Below are 18,928 nucleotides of genomic sequence, written 5' to 3'. Positions count from 1 at the left end.
TGGTGTGGGTCGCAATGAGTTCACATCTTCCTGGAGTGTCTGGGAAGTTCTGGGGGGCAAGAACAGGCCTATTCTATTCACTGCTATATTCCCACACCAAGCAGTGCTTGAAACATAGGACATGCTCAATAAATGACAATAAGTTCATGATTGTTCATTCAATTAAAAAACCAATAAAGTAAATAATAGCAGCTAATATCTACGGAGTGCCTACCTTTAGCCAGCTCTCAGGGAGTCTCCAGGAGAGTTGAGGAGGAATATAACACTGGATAACAAGGGCTACAGCTTGGGGTTTTATGTCCAAAAAGTGTCTATATAAAGGCCATGAGCACACCAAAGAAAGAAAGATGCTCAGCAGCAACCCAGTACCATGTCAGAGGCCAAGACAGCAGATATCACCATCCACAACTTGAATATGCTGACTGCCAAAGCATACTAATCCAAATTTGCCATCTGCATCCATGGCTCTGCCTCTTTAGACCATGTGTGGATACTTTTATTGTCTCTCCAGACTGGGTAATCCGAATACTGAGGGCTATGGGACAAACAGTCATGGAAACCAGTGATATTTAACTTGGAGAAGAAAAAAGGATGGTCTTCAGTACCTGACTGGCTGCCGCTGGACCAGAGCCCTAGGTACCTCCTGAGGAAGTCTGCTCCTGCTGGCTGGGATGTCTGGAGATGGACCAGAGAGGCAGGGCACCTGGCAGGCTGCCTCTCTGGGATCCAACGGGGCCTTACTCTCTATAGCATACACTCTGCACATTTGCTCACACGCAAAAGATTTATTAACTGTCATCTATGGCCTATTCCAGGCTAGAGAAACAGGGATGAATAAAACAAGCTTGCCAGCTTAGAAACATCAGCACCCTAGGAGGCAGAGTCAGGAAAGCCTCATCTTGCGGCCTTGGACTCCCAGGTGTGCACCCCACAAGGCTCTGTCTCAGCCACCACTGAAGGCCATTTTCTTCCTGTATTCTGAAGGGGCCAGGCATATGGCAGGTAATCAGTAAATACACACAGCCCTGAGGAGGGGATGCTGGGATGCAAACTCCAGCTGAATCAACACCCTGTGAGAGCCAAGCAGAGCGGGTCCCAGGTATTTGCATGTGTCCTTCTGCCCCTTCAGATCCTCTCAGGTCCAGCCAGGTCCTGACGATGGTGTCTTCCAGCCTCCGTCCACAACCACTGGTTCATCTTCCTGGGCTGTAATGATAGGTCAGAGGATGTCCTCTGATCCTAAATTGCCTATTAGCCTTGATTTTCCATTCCTTTCAAGGCTGATCATCTGTAGCAACAGTTGTGGTTCGGCAAACAGCGTGGAACTCCTGAGTGCTGTTCCAAAAAAAGGCTCACGTGGGATAAAGCTCATTCTGCTGTCCTGTCCAGTCACTGCACTGTTCAGTGCTGGAAATGACATACGTACACGTTTATTTTTTTATTGCAAAGCAATAGTTATGCAGAAAAATGCACAAAGCATATGTTCAGTTTAACAAGTATAAAATGTAAATACCTGTATGATCACCACCAGATCAAAAGATAAAACAATGCCAAGACCTTCAAAGACACCTATGTCCCTGCTAATCACAATTCTAACCCTTCTCTGTGGTCATGAATAAACTGACTTTTGTAACAATAAATTCTTTATTTATTTTGGCTGTGCTCACTGCATGTGGAAGTTCCTGGGCCAGGGATCAAACCTGTGCCACAGCATCAATCCAGGCCACTGCATGGATAATGCCAGATCCTTAACCCACTGCACCACAAGAGAACTTCTAAATTCTGTTATAGTTTTACTTACTCTACATATATCCTTTAACAATACAGTTCAGTTTTGCCAGTTAAACTTTTTATGAGAGGAATTGTACTGTACGTATTCTTTTGAAGTTTCATTTAACATTATGTTGATGAGAGTCACAGTATTATTACAGTATTCTGATCCAATATTACAGTATTATGGGTCACTACAGTTCATTCATTTTCACTGCAGGAATATTTCACAGTTTATTTTCATTCTCTAGCACTGATGGGCATTTGGACTCCTGGTGCCGTGTGAATATGTGTGACTATTGTGGGCTAGAGTTCAGTTAAAGCAGATTCTGAGGAGTAGACCTGCTGGGGTACAGGGTACATGTATTTTCATCTTTACCAGATCATTTACGTACTTTTCTTTTCTTTTCTTTCTTTCTTTTTTTTTTTTTTTTTTTTTTTGTCTTTTTGCCACTTCTTGGGCCGCTCCCACGGCATATGGAGATTCCCAGGCTAGGGGTTGAATCGGAGCTGTAGCCACCAGCCTACACCACAGCCACAGCAATGCGAGATCCGAGCCGCGTCTGCAACCTACACCACAGCTCACAGCAACACCGGATCCTTAACCCACTGAGCAAGGCCAGGGATTGAACCCGCAACCTCATGGTTCCTAGTCGGATTCATTCGTTAACCACTGTGCCACGACAGGAACTCCCTATTTTTTTTTTTTTTTTTTTTGGTCTTTTTGCCTTTTCTAGGGCCGCACCTGCGGCACATGGAGGTTCCCAGGCCAGGGGTCTAATCAGAGCTGTAGCTGCCAAGCCTACGCCAGAGCCACAGCAACATGGGATCCGAGCCACGTCTGTGACCTACACCACAGCTCACGGTAATGCTGGATCCTTAACCCACTGAGCAAGGCCAGGGATCGAACCTGCAACCTCATGGTTCTTAGTTGGATTCGTTAAACAGTGAGCCACGACAGGAACTCCTATGTCCTTTTCCATTCTGAAAATGTTCCTCAGGGAAGCAGTGCTCCAACAACTGAACATTATCCGGGATACGGATACTCGCTAGAGGGACAGAGGAAATGAGGGATGCCTGCACTTGCAGTTTAACTGGCCCACCTTTAGTCCTCTGAACTCGTCCCCTCCAGCCTGCCCATCCCGTCCCCTCTGTGCCCAGAGGCTGGGGCCTCCCAGTAGCACGCTCTTCTCCAGCCTCTCTACTTCAGTGATGCAGCTAAGTGAGGGTGGGAGGAGGCTAGGAATGAGGAAGTGGAAACCACCTAGGAAGGCCCAGAGAAGTCTTGTCCACAAACCTCAAGATTTCAGCAGTACACTCTGTGGGAGAGGAATGTGCAGGCTGCCCACAGAGCATGCATGCCTAGGAGGCACCAAAGCCTACAGGTGCCAAGTTGTGCCACCAGACAAGCCACCACTTTGCACTGGATTCCTGCACATCAGTCACTCCATACCCTCCTCATCCCAAGCCTCTGAAGTAGGTATTATCATCCCAGGTCACAGGTGAAGGTACTGAGGCACAGAGACATTGGCCGACTGCCAATGTAGTACAACAGTTAACAGTGTGGGGGCTGAACCTGTAAAACTGGGTTCCAATTGCAGCTTCCCTACATACTGTTGCAACATAGGGCCAGTTACGTGACTTCTTTAGACTCAGTTTCCTTATCTGTAAAATGGGGCTAATTCACTCACAGGTTTACTAAGAGAGTTAAAAGAGAGGATGTGTAGAGGGAGCTTAGCAGAGGGCTTGAAACAAAGGAGGAAAGAGCAGGAATGAGGAATGGGAACTATGGACTTCCAAGGTCGCCAGGACAGGATGGGCATGGGAGGGGACATCTCATCTCGGCAAGCTGAGACAAGGCCATCAGCCGAGGGAGCAGACTGGTGCTGTGTGAAGACTCAGTCAGTGGAGGGCTGGCTAGGTGGACTCCAAAACGTGGGCACCCAGGCAGTCCTGTCGCCTTGACACCTTTGCTCAAAGCTCTCTCCCTATCTGTGCTGCTTCAAAGGGCAGTGATTTCTGACAGGCAGCAGCTGGATCCCTGCACATGTGGAAGCTTTAGCCCAGCTTCAGCGCTAGCCTGCAGGAGGCCGCATTGGCTGGCAGCAGCAGTGTCAGCCAATGGGCAGCGAAGGCTGTTGCTAAGGTCACTGGTGAACCTTATTTGGCTATATTGGGCTGACCCTGCATTCACCTCTGAGAACCCTGGGAAACGCCAACCACAGATGTGAAGTGAACGTCTCAAAACCACAACTGCATTTCCTTTGAGAAAAGAATCGACTCTCCTCTCAAGCCTGCCCCACTTGGGCTGGACACCCTCTCTGCAGTGGCTTGCAACCTCAAGAGAGAAGAGCCTCGGTGGGGAGTTTGCTATGAACCCATCCTGGGCAGGCCAGGGCAGGGAGAGGGCAGAAGCTACACCCAGAACACACCAAGGACCTGGAAGGCTTCTGCTCTCACCCTAGCAGCTGCCGACCTTCAGCCCAAGCCTGCCTGCACACACCCTGAAGTGTTCCTGGCCCCACTTCCTGCAGCCTTGGGAAGCGGCTGGTATGAGGAAGACCCGTAGCACGCAGGGAGGAAGTGGGCCTGCCCAGGCCCTCACCATCTGCACCGGCCACACTGTTTCAATGCAGCCTACAGCTCAAACGGTTGGCGGTTTCAGTTTTTCACCTTCCTTTGGTACACCTTCAAGCTAACATTAAATAAGTAAAACTGCTGCCCCACCCCAGACAAATGGGGGAGGGAAGCTGTGCCTTCAATATTTCCAAAATAATACTGTTTCTTCATATTTGTACAGTGCCTTCGGGTCTGGGAACTGTGCTGACATTTGCCATCTCGTTGGACCCTCACAATCCCTGCTAAGGTAATAGCTAATGACAACTGAGCCCTTGGCAGGTGTCAGGAACAGGAATTAACTCATAGAATCCACTATCACTGTTCCCACCTGACAGAAAAGAAAAATGAGGCAAGAGAGACTCAGTAATTGGCTCAAGGTCACATAGCCCATAAATGCAGAGCTGAAATTTTACTCTGGAATATTTAAAATTCCACCCTTTTATCTTCTGTTATACTTCTCTTCCAGGCACATACACAAGAACAAATCCCATTAATGGATGAGAAAGTGAGGCTGAGAAGAATAAAAGGTGTGGGGCCTGATGTTAAGGCTGCTCCCCATGTTCCCATCTCCTCCCGGAAGACCATCCACTGGCATCCTTCTTATGTTCCCCCCGCCTTTTTTTTTCTGGCTCTGGCTGCACCAGAGGTCACACCCACACCACCGTGGTGACCAGAGCCATAGCTGTGACAATGCCAGATCCTTACCTTGCTGCACCTTTTTATCACTATGACAACCTCCCCCAACCCTGGCTTGTTTCCTTTTGACCCAGGGGCTAAAGGTGGCCTTTCTTTTCTGGGTAGCCCAAGAAGCCAAGTGTCTCGGCCTGTTGGGAAAGGCTATGTGAGCCCATCTGTCAGGTAAGGGGGACAGAACTAGGGCCATGGAGGATGAGCCACAGAAGCACCCCACACCCCCTCCTCTCCCTCTAAGCCCTCACCTATACACACTGGGACAGTTAAAGCATTTCACAGGCAGGAGTCTGGGGATAGCAGCACTGGGGCATCTACCTGTCCACTGCCTCCTTCACTTTCAGGCTGCCTCACTCATGGAACATATACTTTTTCATGCCCCTATCAAGTGTCAGGCACTATTCAAAGAATCAAGGATATAGCAGTGAATAATACGGACCTGAAGAGTTTTGTTCCAGGAAGGGACAAAGATGGGAGGCAAATAACTACACAAATAGCTGGAAAACCCGGTGTCCTATGAGAGGATGCACCCACCTTCGAGGTCTTAATCAAAGGCCTGTGTGGCATTGGGGGTGGGGCAGCCAGGAAGGTGCAGAGTTGCAGGTAGGGACAGTCTTGGCCCCTATCCCACAGCCCTTCTCTCCCCCGCATTCCAGGCCCTTCAGGAAATCTGCTTCCATGAAAGCTGCTCTGTGGTAGCCTCAAAACTGCCTCAAGCAGTGCCTTTGCGGCCAGCTGCTTTTCCGTGTTTGCGCCTGGGTGAGCACAAACTCAGGTTTGAGTGCTGTGGGAGACCAGCAGGGAGGGCAGGCTCGGGCGTTTGATCTCTGATCCTCCGCTAAACTCAAGCACCTCCATTGCTCATCAAAGTTCTTCGTGTGCACGTGGGAGAGGCCCAGTGGGGCAAGAAGCTGCTGGTACCAAATGCTGGCATGAAGTGTTCAATTCTAAGAAACATTTAAAATTTTTTTCTTTTTCAAAAATTTTTTGTTATTTCCCCAATACAATTTTTTTCCCTACTGTACAGTATGGTGACCCAGTTACACATACATGTATACATGCTTTTTTCTCCCATTATCATGCTCCATCATAAGTGACTAGACATAGTTCTTATTCTAAGAAACATTTTAATAATTAAATATTTTCAGATTAGTGGAGAATCAGGGCCCTTTCTAAAGTACCTCTGAAAATAGTTTTTCAACATAAAGTGTGAAATTAGCTTTTGCTGGAGAGGAAGCCCTCCAGGGCTGACAGTAGATGGCCAGGCTGGGGGAAGCTGGTGCAGCACTGTGCATCTTTGCTGGCACCTCCTGCCCTGAAGACGGCTGTGGCAACCCTGTATTTGTGTGCCAACTGCCAGGGTGCTTAAAAAAAAAAAAACAGCTCCACCTTGCTGCCTTTGCTAAACATGCTTTTCCCTCTTCCTCCACTTTCTTCCTCAGGGACTCTCTGTGTGGAAAAGAAAGCCCGACTCTTTGGGTTGTGAGGCTGTGATTTCTAGTTTCATTTTCCAGTTTCCATTTACAAACTGCTCTGCCAGCTCTCCACTCCCCATGCCGCAGGGCACTACAGAGGATGAGGGGCAAGAAAAAAGCATTCCAGCCAGTACCCTGCTTCCTGGGGCTCACAGAGGGTGGGGACTGGCTGAAACTTGGGAGGAGGTTGTTAATATGCAGATTCCTGGCTCTCCAGCCTCTGAGGCAGTAGAATTGGGCCCTTAAAATTTGTATTAGGTATTAATAGAAACAAAAAAAAAAAAGAAAATTTCTATTAAGAGCCCCTAGGGTCCTTTTGCTCTGTCCCTGCTCATTTGCAATTTAGAGCCTATCTAATTTCAAAAGTATTTAAGGATATTTACATCTGTATTTTTCCTGTGTGTGTGTGTAAGAGAGAGAGAGACAGAGAGAGAGAGATAGAGAGAGGAAGTGGGTTGGGTCTTCCAATGTATCCTTGTCCTGGTTTAACCCTGGAGAGAGCAGGTGGTCAGGTCCCCAAGCCTGGCAGATGTAGACCTTTGCTAATCTCTAGGGCAAATTTGTTCTTCAGTGTTTCTAGTATCACTTTTTGATCAATCATTAATCAAAGTTGTAATAAAAAGATAATCTTCTCAGGACTGGGCTATAAAGGTCCTGGTTAAAACCATAAATAAACCCTTCCATGGAGGCCTCAAAGCCAAGAGAGAGGGTCTCATGTCTGTGGCTGGATTTGGAAACAAATGAAGGTTGGGCACAGACATGAACTTTAGTCACCTGACTGGCTGTGGCCTCTTGCTTCACCTCTCACTGCCAATGAAGCTGGCCATGTCCTGGCTCCTGGATCAGGTGACAAAGCTAGGGAAGGAGGCTGTGGCTGGGCCCAAAGGCAGGGGCCTATAGGTACCTCCGCAAGGTGTGACAGCTGTGGTGTGGCTCTGGGGCCAGGCCTGATGGCAGCCCCCGAAGCCCACAGAGCCCATGTGGTGGAGGGCACCCTTAGTACTGCCTGGGGTGAAGGAGGCTCACTTCTCAAGGGAGGAAGAGAGGAAGTGGCTGGTCCTCCCAAGGGCCAAGAGGGCTAGACTGTGGGGCCCTCACTCCTCTCCAAGCTCCCTCACAGTGAAGAGGGCAGATGTGCTCCCAGGGGCATGAGGTCACTGGCTCTTGACTGGGTGCAGAAGCTGGATCTAGGAGCTAGACAACAGGGATAATGAGAGGCCCAGCACCAAGTCCAAAACAGCAAGAACACCAAGGCACAGCAGGGGACCTGGGCCAGATGCAGCCTGGACCAAAAGACTTAGGGTTTAGTTGTCGCGAGTTTGGCAGGAACTAAAACAACTGCATCATCCAAGACAGCAGACATGCTCAGGTGGACAGAGCAAAGAAGGGCACTCTCTGAGAAGGTAGAAAAGGCACTCACTGTTCTCTCCAACCCCTTCCGACATGCTACTGGGCCCTCTCTGTACCATATTTTCAGACACAGAAGAAATGGGCATTTTCAGAGAAATGTAACCCTAGAGGTGCAGGGCAGAGAAATCAGGTATGAGAAACTGTTTGAAGGACTGATGTCCAGAACAGGGTTGTTTCGGATGGCTGGAAGGGAGGACGAAGTATCAGTGGAACAGTCGAGACACATGCGAGGAGGAGACTTTCTTAGATCCACTGTGGCTTCCAAAGACAGATAGATACACACACACAAGCACACACACACACAAGCACACACACGATTTTTTTTTTCTTTTTAGGGTCACACCCACAGCATATGGAAGTTTCCAGGCTAGGGGTCAAATCAGAGCTGCAGGTGCCAGCCTACACCACAGCCTCAGCAACGCCAGATCCAAACTGCGTCTGCGACCTACACCACAGCTCATGGCAATGCCGGATCCTTAACCCAATGAGTGAAGTCAGGGATCAAACCTACATCCTCATGGATACGAGGCATTACCACTGAGCCACAACCGGAAGTCCTGATTTTTTTTTTTTTAATGGCCACACCCACAGCATATGAAAGTTCTCAGGCCAGCGTCTGAATGCAAGCTGCAGCTTCAACGTACGCTGGATCGTTTAACCCAGTGCCCTCGGCTGGGCGACCCAAGTCACTGCAATCGGATTCTTAACCCACTGCAAAATGGCAGGAGGAACTTCCACACATGCTTTTTTTTTGAGAGAAAGATAAACAACAAGAAAGGTATGGAAAGATAAATGCTGAAATTTTAACAGGGACTTTCTCTAGCTGGTAAGATTATGAATGATTTGAATTTCCCCCCCCTTGTGCTTATCAATAGTTTCTAAAATGTCCATAACATACCCAAATTACTTTTTTTATAATGGTAAAATAGACATAACATAAAACTTACCATTGTAAGCATTTTTAGTGTGCATTTCAATGTCATTAAGTGCATTTACATTGTGGTGCAGCCATCACTACCAATCAGCTCCAGAATTTTATCATCCTCAATACAAACTCCAAACTCATCCAACTAATTCCTCATTCTCTCCTACTACCAGTGGTGGCAACCACCATTTTCCTTTCTATCTCTGTGAATCTGATCATTCTAGGTACCTCATGTAAGTGGTATCAACATTTGCCCTTTGGTGTCTGGCTTATCTCACTTCTTAGCATAATGTTTTTCTTTTCTTTTTAAAAGCAAATCATCACCTTTTTTATTTTTAAATTTTTTAAAATTAAAATTAAAATTTATTTTTTTCTTCACCACACCTAAAGCATGTTGAAATTCCTGAGCTAGGGATCAAACCTGCATCCCAGGAGTGACCTGAGCTCCTGCAGTAACAATGCCAGCTCCTTAAGCCGATGCACCATAAGAAAACTCCCAGCATAACGTTTTTCAAGTTTCCTCCATATGGCAGGATTTCATTCCTTTTTTAAGGCTGAATAATATTCCATTGTGTTCATATACCACATTTTGTTTACCCATTCGCATATCAAAGCACACTTGGACTGTTTCCACATTTGGGTATTGTGAATAATGCTAACAATAACTGGGTGTACAAACATCTCTTTGAGGACACTACTTTCAGTTCTTTCGGGTATATAGCCAGAAGTGGAACTGCTGGATTATATGGTAAGTTTATTTTTAATTTTTTGAGGAACTGCCATACTGTTTTTCCACTGCAGGCTGTACTATTTTGAATTTCTCTCAGCAGGGCACAGGGCTTCTAATTTCTCCATACCCTCACCAACATTTGTTATTTTCTTTCTTTTGTTTTGTTTTTATTTATTTATTTATTTTGGGTCTTGTTTTGTTTTGTTTTGTCTTTTTAGGGCCACACCTGTGGCACATGGAGGTTCCCAGGCTAGGGGTCTAATCAGAGCTGTTGATGCCGGCCTACACCACAGCCACAGCAACACTAGATCCAAGCCGTGTCTGCGACCTACACCACAGCTCATGGCAATGTCGGATCCTTGACCCACTGAGTGAGGCCAGGGATCAAACCCACAACCTCATGGTTCTTAGACAGATTTGTTTCCGCTGTACCATGATGGGAACTCCTCTTTTCTTTTTTTTAATAATAGCCATCCTAAAGGGTGGGAAGTGGTATCTCATTGTGACTTTGACTTGCATTTCCCTAATCCAAACTACTTTCCTTTTAATCCAATTTTATCTGAATCAAATCCTTTGTCCTTTATTTCTCAATAATATGGACCGTTTCCTCCTTTTCTGTACCTAATATTTGCATAAAGGGTTTTTTAAACTGTAAAATACACATAGCATAAAATTTACATTTGTAATCATTTATAAATGTACAGTTCAGTATTATTAAATACATTCACTGTTGTAACATGACCCAAATTACTTTTATAATGATAAAAGAAACAAAAGGCTATTAAAAAACAAGAATAAAGTAGTGGATTCTCAGGCTCTGAAGATGTTCACACACTTTGGGTCAGTCTTGGCAGGGACCTGCATTCCTCTACTGAGCACCTCTGATGTGCTGGGCTCTGTGCCAAGCAGGGGACTCCAAGGTGAGCATGGTCTGGTGTCTGCTCTTGGATTTTAGCCTCTGTGGGAAGCAGTTATACCCAAGAATGCTATAGGCCCAGTGGGCCACACAGTCTGCAGGTGCAGCATTGGGAAGGCAACACAGATGGAGTGGCATGTGAGCTGAGCCCCGAAAGAGGAGCAGATGTTTGCAGGTACACAAGGGCAGAATTCTGGAATTAGTTTGTGCTGTTGGGTTGTGGCAGCACCTACATAAGCACTTGCTAATGATTAATGTCTGTCTTCCCTACTCAATTATAAGCTTCATGAGAGCAGGGCCAGCTGGTCTTGTTCACTTTTGAACCCTACTATGCCCACCACAGACAGGGATAAAATTAATACTGACTGAAAAAATGAGCAGGTGAGGAGAAGGAGATGGAGAGAGGAGATGTCACCTTCTAGAACCTTGGCCACAAGAGGCAGACAGCATGGCTGTACTCCATGGGGAAGAGGGCGGAGGGAAGCATTATGCAGATGATGGAGAAGGAGCATGCCAAATACTGCACCACGGAGCCAGTGGAGAAGCCCAGGTTTGAGAGAACACTTCAGGGCTTGACTGCTGGGTAGGGACTGGGAGAAAGGGGAGAGGCTGGGGTGCAGGGCCAGTGGGAGGAGAGGGGTCTCTCCTTTAATGAGACTCAGATGGCCAGTATGAAAAAGACAGGAAATGCCAGGCACTGACAAGGACATGAAACAACTGGAACTCTCATACATGCTGGGAGAGTGTTCTTCCTGTTCTTTCAGGCTTTAGACAGCATTCTGGTTGCTGGTTGGTTTAGGCTACTACCATTTGAGCCAATCAAGGGAACCTCAACATCTGCACTTGAATTATCAAACATGAAAGGCTCTAGGTCCAGAGCAATTTCAAAGATAGGCCTGAATCGAAGAGACACAGTACAATCAAGAGCCCAGAACTGGCTCTGTGTTCACAAGGCTCCACAATGTCAACTTTGCCCATGTGCCTTCTTAACCCTCATCTCACGTCACCCACAGCTGGCAGGACTTCAGTCAGCAGAAGGTGGACTCTGCTCTTTTCAAAGCATACACGGTGTGAGCTCTGGGCACTCCACCAGGGTGTGTGGAGCCCCTCTGTCTGAGAGGCCTTTCTGCACAGCCAGTCAGGCACCGGAGCCCTCACCCCCTGCCGGTGCTCCAACTTGCCTACCAATGTGCCAACATGGAGCCCACTCAGGGCAGTACTGCTTGATACTTGCACAGCTCTAGTCTGAGGGAAGGACTCTGTGTGGTTTGTATTTTTACTGCCTCTTCCTTTTCAATTTGGAGGATGTTGTCACTGAGTTACCAAATGCCACTTAACCCACTGCAGGGGAGCATGAAGAAGTACCTGCAGGCAGTCCCTGGGATGAGGTTGCAGTCCAGAGGGGAGTGGCGAGATGAGCACAGATGATGCAACAGGGACTTAATAGAAGGCAATGTGGAATCAGGAACCACACTGTGTGCTCTCAGTGCTACAGGAGCTCAGAAAAATAAGGGGTCAAGTAGGGGTGAGTTGGTTAAGGAAGGTCTTGAAGCAGAAACCAAAATGGGGAGCAAAGAAGAGGGGAGACCATTACAGATGAGAGAAACAACTAGGACCTCTATGCAAAGACACAGAACTCAAGAACTGGTCAGGCCTGGCCTCATATGGGACAGCCCCATGGGCTGCTCTTTCACCCAAGAGAGAGGCCACAGAAAGCAGGCCTCCCCTGGAGTTCCCATTGTGGCTCAGCAGGTTAAAAACCCAACTAGTATTCACAAGAATGCGGGTTTGATTCCTAGGCTCATTCTGTGGGTTAAGAATCCGGCATTGCCACAAGATGCTGTAGAGGTCGTGCATGCAGCTCAGATCTGGTATGGCTGTGGTATAGGCCAGCAGCTGCAGCTCTGATTTGACCCCTAGCCTGGGAACTTCCAGATGCTGCAGGTGTGGCCCTAAAAAAAAAAAAAAAAAAAGCAGGCCTCCCTCAGCTCCACCCAGCTCCCTGGAACACATGTTCCACCATCTTCAGCCTGAACACAATGCCACATAAGCTGTGTCCCATTCATGCTGGCCTGGAAACTGAGAAGAACCTGGCATAGGGCCCCTCTACTTCTCCCACATGATTGTCTGGGACTCCAGGGGGACCAGCAAGGGGTCGTATTTGTGGTCAGGAAATGCCTGTGGCAGCTGTGGACACCACAGCCCCTCTGTGAACCCTTCTGAAGTGGAGGCCACACTCCCAAAGATTCTCAGCTGCCTAAACTCCAGTTCCAATCTCCCACTTCTTCCCGGTAGGCTCATCTTGTCATGGCAGGTGATGGTTATCTTTCTCCAAGACCATCATGTTCTCTCAGATCAAAATCCTCTAAGCTCAAAGCCAGGACACCGACACTCAGAAGAGCAGATAGTAAGCTGTGGTTTAACTCAATGGTTTTTAACCTTGGCTGCACACTAGAGCCACCTAAGAAACTTCTTCAAAGTACTCATGTCCAAACACTTCAACAGGCACTTTGCAAAGAGAGGATCTAATGGCTAACAAACATGTGAAAAAGTACTCAACTATATTAGTCATCACGGAAATGCAAATTAAAACCACACTGTGAGATCATCACACACCCACCAGAATGGCTAACGTGAAAAAGACAGAAAATACCAATTGTTGGCAAAGATGTGAAGCAACCCGAACTCTGATACATCTCTGGAGGGAGTATAAATTGGTACGATTTTCACTTTAGAAAATTCTTTTGCATAAAGTACCAAAAGTGAACATACTGGTTTCCGTACTTTCCCAGAAATTCCATGTCCAAGTGTGGATCCAAAAGAAATGCAAGCAGATGTGCTCTAAGACACCAATGAATGCTCACAGCAGCAGTAGTCATAAAAACCCCAAACTACCAACAACAATCCAAATACCCGGAGTTCCCATCATGGCTCAGTGGTTAACGAATCCGACTAGGAACCATGAGGTTGTGGGTTCGATCCCTGGCCTTGCTCAGCGGGTTGAGGATCTGGTGTTACTGTGGCTGGGGTGTAGGCCAGCAGCTATAGCTCCGATTTGACTCCTAGCCTGGGAACCTCCATATGCCGCAGAAGCGGCTCAAGAAATGGCAAAAAGACAAAAAAAAAAAAAAAAAAAAACAATCCAAATACCCAAACACAGATAAACGGAGGAACATCTACATGGTGGAATATTCTATAGCCATGAGAATGAACTGACTACAACACCTACAGGCAACAGCTTCCACGAATCTCAAAAACACAATGTTGACCGGAAGAAGCCAGACACAAAAGAATATACACTTGATGATTCCATTTAAATAATAAAAGCTTAAAAACAGGCAAAATTAATTTATATCATTAGAAACAAGAATGGTGGTTATTGGAGTTCCCATTGTGGCTCAGTGGTTAACAAATCTGACTAGGAACCATGAGGTTGCAGGTTCGATCCCTGGCCTCACTCAGTGGGTTAAGGATCCGGTGTTGCCATGAGCTGTGGTGTAGGCCGAAGACACAGCTCAGATCTGGCATTGCTGTGGCTGTGGCGTAGGCCAGCAGCAACAGCTCTGATTAGACCCCTAGCCTGGGAACCTCCATATACTGAGAGTGCAGCCCTAAAAGAAAGGCAAAAAGACATACACAGAAAAAGAAAGGCAATTATCCTTTGGTGCATCAGAGGATGCTGGTGATGTTGTTTCTTGATCTGGATGTAGATTACTCAGGGTAAATGCACTTCGTGAAAAGTCACTAAGCTTTCCCTTTTCTTTTTTGCATGTATATTATCTTTCAGTAAAAATGTAAATTTAGAAGTTCCCGTCATGGCACAGTGGAAACAAATCCGATTAGGAACCATGAGGTTGCAGGTTCAATTCTTGGCCTCCCTCAGTGGGTTAAGAATACAGCATTGCCATGACCTGTGATGTAGGTCACAGACACGGCTTGGCTCAGATCTGGCATTGCTATGGCTGTAGCATAGGCCAGTGGCTACAGCTCCAATTCAACCCCTAGTCTGGGAACCTCCATCTGCCACAGGTGCGGTCCTAAAAAAGCAAAAAAAAAAAAAAAAGATATAATTAAAAAAAATTTTTTAAAGACATAGATCAAAGATCAGTCAGTATTTTTGGGGGTGAGAGCGAGGCCCAGGCATACATATTTTTTAACATTCTAGATGACTATACTGCACAGTCAGGACTGAAAGCCAGTGGTTTAATTTCTTGAGAAAAGCAGATCCACTCAAAGACCTCAAATGGTCCTGACAAAAGGCACTTCCAGCTTGGTGGAGTGAAATATTATGGTGGGAAGATGCCCAACTTTGTTGATGTGATGAAGCCTCCTGCATGGGCAGAGGAAGTATTGCAGTATGATGTTGTAATGTGTTTCTTCCCTGTCAGTGTCTGTTGAAAGCTGGTTGCACTGGTTTGTAAATGGTGTGTAATAGGAACAAGGTGGTCCCTGGCTTCACCCCAGGCATGGGGGGCGGTGTAGGTCCCCCTCAGGGTGTCTGTGTTTATGGGTAACAGCCAACTCTGGGTTCAGTGGCAATGCCCAAACTCCCTGGCTTCTGGGTTCAGATTAGGAACTTGCAACATCTTGGTGAGGACCACGTCAGGCTTGGCTCAAATGCTTTAGCTGAGAATTTTCCTTCCGCTCCATGTGGTTACTAGCAACCACTCTAGCAATGGCTGAATTCTGGCACCCTCTAAACAAATTATAGGCAGCTTGGAAAGGACAAGACAGTACTCGGACTTAATACCCAGGTATTCTGCCCACTTGGACCCCTTCCACCCTCCCAGAAGTGCATGGACCATGAACCTTCTACTATGGGAGTGGCTATGCAGAGAGGTCTCAGAAACCTTCCCCAGCCCTCCACGGTTCTCTGCTACCCAGGCATGGGCTGGTTCTTCTGGCCATGTCCCTGCATATCTGCCACCCAGTGTGGTGTTCACAGAGCAAGAGTGAACAGGATGGGGCCCGGGGCCTCTTGTTCCTCCTCTGGGTGGGATGCTAGGGGGCCTAGGCTGGGCTCACTTGGCTGAAGGATGAGTGGTGTGGACTAGAAAAGGACAAGCTAAGCTGAAAAGGGCTACATCACTTGATGGTGGCCCGTTAAAAACAAACAAATCTGTCTCCAACTGCGCAGTCCACACCTCTCAGATTAAAAAGAAAAAACCCTGGAGGTAAAAGAATCATAAATAAGGAAGCCAGGGTGTGAGACTGTGGAAATGTCTATCCACAGAAGCTGCAGCTTCTGTTTCCCTGGCTTCAGGCTCCTCTCTGTGAAACAGGGCTGATGACTCCCAGGCCTTCTCCTCCTGCGCAGGATGGCTAAGGGTCCATGGTGCCACTGGAATGGGCACAGAAGGATGGGTCCTGTGGGCTGTGCCTGCGCTGCCCTTGGCTGGGACCTCAGCCCTCATGTGCCACCTCACGTCCATGTTTGTGAAAAACCACTGTGGCAAACTCTGCCAGCCAGAGTGGCACTACCCCTTCCTGTTGTCTTCTTTAAAAAGCATTTATGAAACATTTCCTTTTTGTGCTTCAGGAAGTGGGTGGCCAGGAAATGGTGTTGATTCTACTTTTTCCCTAGAGGTGTGTGGGCTACAAAGGGGTGCACAAATTTAACAGAACTGAAGGCTGCCTGGACAGTAGGGTGAGAAGGTGAGAGAATCCAAGGAGTCTCCAGCAGGAGAGTCAGGCAGGCTGATCTCAAAGGAGGCTGTAGAACAGCTCAGTGCTGTGGGGTGTGAGGCGTGAGGGGGCAAGGCCATGGGCTGCACAGGGCTCCAGTTTATCCTCAGCCCAGAGGAGAGAAAATCTCTCCCCAGAGCAAAAGTAGCCAAGAAACTACTGACAGGTTGGACCTGAGGGACCCCTAATGTCACATCTAGGGAAATCCCACCCAGACACGGCCTGGAAGTCACCCAAACATCCACTTTACCTTAAGACCCAGCAAGGATCTGTTATCCAGGAAGGTACTCGATAAGCTCTTTTCTGAAACCATTGACATTTTCCAGCCTGTCATATAATTTCTGAAAGTCATTATAAATTCCCTCTCCTGGTTTCCTTCTATTTAACATGCTTATTTTCCTTCTCAAATCACTTCAATAAGTAAGATTTCCTCATATGGAGATGTCACTAACCCACTACTCTCTACTATGTACTACAGTTAACAGCTAGGAAGAGAATTTTCGAAAGCCCGTGAGGAGCCCAGAGGTGTCACAGAGCTCAGACACAGCAAACATTCTGAGGAGGATCTCTCAGGGCTCAAGCAGGGACAATTCTTATTTTAGATGCAAATCAGAAGAGTTTCTGTTCGGGCAGAGTCCCAGTAGGAAAGAGATGCACACTGCATAAGTAACAAGGAGAGCTCCAAGAAGGACTGTTTCCAAGGGGGTGAGCAGGATTAAGGGAACTGATAAGGGAAGGACAAACACCCTGGAGCCAGCAACAGTGAGGAGCTATTACCATGGCCAGAGGGAGGAGAAGGTGGGAGTGTTACTGGGACCCTGAGAGAGCTGCAGGAGAGGGCTGCTGGGAGGGAGGGCTTTAGGGAGAAGCAGACAGATGCTGACCTGAAGCCTGGCAAGGCAGGGAGCTGGGAGTGGGGATAAAGCACCCTAATGCACCCCAAAATTACTCTCTAATCTCTAAAAGCAGTCTTTGATTGGTCAAACCCAACTGGAAGCACAAGAGCATGGAGCCTGGTTGACACAATCCACAAAGGTCAAACACTGGGAGGTGCAGGAAAAGAGAGAAAATGGGTAAGGGCAGGCTAGTGGGGGGGGATAGCCTGCATGGTTATCTAGTTTAGTAGCCATTTAAAAGGAGCAAATTAGAAGTTAATGTGCTGTAGTGTGGCATCCTCACCACAAAAAAACGGGACAAGAGGCAGTCAGAGACAAGAGCTGACCATGAAAAAAGTTTAAGGAACTTTAGCACAGTGATCTGGGTCCCTATCATGGAGAAACAGACAGCTCCACTTAGCTTAATAATTCTAAGGTAAACATGTGTGTTCATAATGATGATTCTAAATCACCAGCAAAACATTAAACGTGGTCAATGTACTACTACTTAGCACACCTTCATCAGGCAGGGAAGAGTATAACACAATTTAGAGACACTATATATCCACCCAAGCAAAACATAATGGGCTTAAGTTAAACACGTCAAGTTATTCCTATGTCTCAATCTCCTTTCTCTCCTGGAGTGTCCCTCAAGTGCCAGTCAAGAAGTGAAACTGTAGGGAGTTCCCATTGTGGCTCAGTGGTAATGAACCCAAATAGCATCCGTGAGGACGAGGGTTCAATCCCTGGCCTAGCTCAGTGGGTTAAGGATCTGGCGTTGCCATGAGCTGCGGTATAGGTTACAGACACAGCTCTGATCCCACGCTGCTGTGGCTGTGGCATAGGCCAGTGGTTATAACTCCAATTCAACTCCTGGCCTAGGAACTTCCATATGTGGTAGGTGTGGCCCTAAAAAAGACAGACACACACACACAAAGAAGTAAAATTGTATAAATCTTCAAGAGCAAACAGAACGATAAAGAGACATCAGTGTATAACAGATTTCAGCAAACCCTGGGAAGCTGGTAAGCAGAGGGAGGAATCTTGGCTGATGTGGAAGAAGCTAGTCTCTTAAGGGCCCACAGAGGGGGATACTGAGAGGTGGCAGGCCACCTCACCCTCAGAACCCTGGGGGGCTCAGACCTTGGAGAGAGTGGGTATTATGATGGTGAGGCTCAGATCAAAGTGGGTGGGGGTTCTTTAGAACCAGGGCAAGTATTTGGAATCCTCCCACCCCACACTCTGTCCCACACAGCAGGAGACTTAAGACACTAAACAGGAAAGACCCTGGAAAAAAAGAGGACAGGTGAACACAAGGATGAAAACAGAGGGATGTGGGCAAAGTCTGAAGACTGAACAATGCTGCCACCCACCTTCTCCACATGAGTCTGCACACCCCACCCTGCCCCAGGCACATACCACTGTGTACCAGAGCTTTAAGTAAGTTTTAAACATTGTTGGAACTTTTTTTTTTTTTTCACATTTCTTCCACTGAGAACTAGGTCTTTGTCTCCTTTCCTGAATCTGGGTGGCTTATGACTACAGTGGAATTGATGCTAAGTGACTTCCAAAGCCAAGCCATACAAGGCCTTGCGGCTTCCATATTGCTGGCTGGAACACTGACACTGAAGCCCTGAGCAACCACACAAGAAGTACAACTACCAGGCTGTTGTCCTTCCGGGGCCATGTGTAGTCTATCTGGTCTCCAGGTCCAGCTGCACCCAGTCTTCCAGCTATCCCTGCCAAGTAAAGTGCCATCTTAGAAGTGGATCCTTCAGCCCCAGCTGGTTTCGACTCCCAGCCATCTCAGCCTAGACACCGGATACTGTGGAG

At 47.3% G+C, this 18,928-nt stretch overlaps 1 protein-coding gene and 1 long non-coding RNA gene across 2 annotated transcripts in view; one reads left to right on the top strand and one right to left on the bottom strand.

Moving 5' to 3' along the window:
* The window catches only part of LOC146405748 (uncharacterized), a 115,376-nt gene that overhangs the window by 50,812 nt on the left and 45,636 nt on the right, over window positions 1-18,928 (bottom strand). The window lies entirely within an intron of this gene.
* On the top strand, window positions 4,336-4,926 carry LOC110259703 (uncharacterized). The gene is made up of 3 exons (XR_002342096.2): window positions 4,336-4,421; window positions 4,571-4,636; window positions 4,856-4,926. It is a non-coding gene; the product is annotated as an uncharacterized LOC110259703 (long non-coding RNA).

The sequence above is a fragment of the Sus scrofa genome, chromosome 2, assembly GCF_054392235.1.
Source record: "Sus scrofa isolate SSC_HxYL_T2T_F1_AM1 chromosome 2, Sscrofa_HxYL_maternal_Yorkshire_Landrace_v2.0, whole genome shotgun sequence".
Lineage (NCBI taxonomy): Eukaryota > Metazoa > Chordata > Mammalia > Artiodactyla > Suidae > Sus > Sus scrofa.
This window is presented reverse-complemented; position numbering and strand designations above follow the sequence as displayed.